We start from the raw sequence: 2,971 nt of genomic DNA on the forward strand, positions 1-2,971 counted from the left end.
ATGACTTCCAAATTTGAGACGTTTGTCCAAATATGAATGTGCCCTTGAGAATGTTCCCCACATAAGAAAATCATTCATCAAGCATGTCATGGCAGCATAAAGGCTGAGAACTGACCATTTGCTTTAGAGGGTGTATATTGCTGTTCTGTCCTGATTTTAATTATCTACCAGCCAGAGGATGGTGTGACCTAGTACACCTTGTAAAGAATCTAAAATGTTTGAAAGCTCATAGTGTAGCAAAGAGACAAAAATGTTTGAGAGATTTGGTTGTATGAGTTGTAAAGTCATTTGTTGGAAAAGCAAGAAAACACAAAAATTAAAAAGCAAGAGACTGTTTTTCGCAAAGATGGTGCCAAAGGCAAAGAAGGAAGCTGCTGCCCTTCCAGAATCAAAGCCAAGGCAAAGGCTTTGAAGGCCAGTAAAGCAGTCAGAGAAGGCAATGGCACCCCACTCCAGTACTCTTGCCTGAAAAATCCGATGGACGGAGGAGCCTGGTGGGCTGCAGTCCATGGGGTCACCAAGAGTCGGACATGACTGAGCGACTTCACTTTCACTTTCACCTTCATGCATTGGAGAAGGAAATGGCAACCCGCTCCAGTGTTCTTGCCTGAAGAATCCCAGGGACGGGGGAGCCTGGTGGGCTGCCCTCTATGGGGTCGCACAGAGTTGGAGACGACTGAAGCGACTTAAGAGCAGCAGCAGCACCAAAGCAGTCCACAGCCTGCTTTGGAAAGATGTCCACAACCACAGGAAAAGATCTGAGCATCACCCACCTTCCAGTGGCCCCAAACACTGCAGCTCAGGAGGCAGCCCAATTACCCTTGGAAGAGCACCCCTGGGAGAAACCAGCCTGACCACTGTGCCATCATATGCCCCCTCATCACTGAGTCAGCCACAAGGAACACAGAAGACAGCACACTGGTGTTCACTGTGGACGCCAGGGCCCACAAGCACCAAGTTAGTCAGGCTGTGGAGAAGCTCTATGCCACCTACTGTGCGCCTGAGAGTCTATGTATGTCAGTGCTACTTTCTCAGTTTGTCTCACCCTCAGCTGAGTCCGCAAGTGTGTTCTCTACTGGGTTCATTATCAGGAAGTTGCTGTATAACACAGGGAGCCCAGCCTGGCGCTGTGATGACCTAGAGGGGTGGGCGGGCAGTGAGACTCAAGAGGGAGGGAGATGATACATATATAATTATGACTGATTCACATTACTGTGTGGCAGAAACCAACACAATATTGTAAAGCAATTTTCCACCAATTAAAAAATATTTTTAAAAGAAGCTCTATGCCATTGAGCCTGGTGTGCTGCAGTCCACGGGGCTGCAGAGGGTCAGACATAGCTTTGCGACTGAACAACAGCAATGACATTGACACGACTAAGGTCAACACCCTGATCAGGACTGATGGAGAGAAGAAGGCATATGTTCGTTCAACTGGCTCCTGACTATGACGCTTTGGATGTTGCCAACAAAATTAGGATCATCTAAACTGAGTCCAGCTGGCTAATTCCAAATATAAAACTTTTCACTATATAAAAAATACTGAGAGGTGGACTTCAAATGCTTAGGGGAGCTGGGAGCTGAATTTCCCAGAGCAAAATACTCCTCAATCGTCTTTAGCATAGCCATCCAAGCTACCTCAATTCCTAACAATATTCCCAATGTTTTATTAATAAATCTTGAGGAAGGTGAGTAATTTGTTTCTTGAGTTAATTCATTTAATGCATAAATAAACCTCTCCTCAAGCTGATATTTACACAAAGAACCTAGCCATATAGATCACTTACATAATCAGGATGCAAGTCACACTCATCGTAACCTCACTGCCTTTCCATCAGCATCTCATTGCACAATAAAATATTTGGCTGTTGGAACATCTACATCCACATTCTTTGTATACAGTGTACCCTTTCTCAATACTTCGTATATAGACCTTTTTCTCAGTACTTAAAACACATTTGACAATGAGCGACAATGTGGCTTCATGTCACTGTCAACTTGAGGAGAGTTTTATTTATGTATGAAATGAATTAAATCTATAAATAAATTACCCATTTTCCTGAAGATTTATTAATAAAACACTGGAAATATTGTTAGGAGTTAAGTTTTAAAATCTAAGCTTAAGACTGTAAGGGTGATATTAATAAAAATACAGAACACATGCATGCATGCTAAGTCTTTTCAGTCGTGTCTGACTCTTTGCGACCCCACAGACTGTGGCCCACCAGGCTCAGGACCTCTAAATATTCTCTACTCTAAAAAGAAATGAGGCTGGCAAAAACTGTAATGATCAACTTTTTGGAACTCTGGAAATTAATCAAAGGCTATAAGCCATCAGGGAACATTTTTTCAAGAAAAAAGGCTGACTTTTGGTAAAGAACAATGAGCTTTGTGGCATTTTTAATTTGCCCTATTCCCATCCCCCTCTCACTCTATGATAATCATGAAAATCAATAGCCCACAATCACAGTTAAAAACTGCAGCCTGGGGAACTTTCCTGGTGGTCCAATGGCTGAGAGTCCACACTCCCAATGCAGGGGGCCTGGGTTTGATCCCTGGTCAGGGAACAAGATCCTATATGCTTCAGTCGAAGATCCCACATGCTGCAACTAAGACCCACCACAGCCAAACAAATAAATACATAGAATAAATATTTAACAACAACCAAAAAATTTTTTAAAAACACACACACACAGAGCAGCCTGGCAACCACTGAAAATAGCAAAAGGGGCTCATATTCATGCAAGACATGATAGGATAACCAAAAAAAAAAAAAAACCCGTTAAGGAATAAAATATTTATGTGGGGCTTTACAATAATCTGATATATTCATGGGAATCTAGAGGGCCATGTAGTTGCATAATAAAGCATAAGCAGTGCATATGTACAGGAGACAGGGATCAAGACGATCCCCACGGAAAAGAAATGCAAAAAAAAGGCAAAATGGCTATCTGGGAGGCCTTACAAATAG

General features: G+C 42.6%; 1 pseudogene; it reads left to right on the plus strand.

Moving 5' to 3' along the window:
* Positions 1-346: 346 nt before the first annotated feature.
* Positions 347-1,488, plus strand: LOC128060668 (60S ribosomal protein L23a-like; annotated as a pseudogene).
* Positions 1,489-2,971: the final 1,483 nt, after the last annotated feature.

Source organism: Budorcas taxicolor, chromosome 15 (genome assembly GCF_023091745.1).
Source record: "Budorcas taxicolor isolate Tak-1 chromosome 15, Takin1.1, whole genome shotgun sequence".
Lineage (NCBI taxonomy): Eukaryota > Metazoa > Chordata > Mammalia > Artiodactyla > Bovidae > Budorcas > Budorcas taxicolor.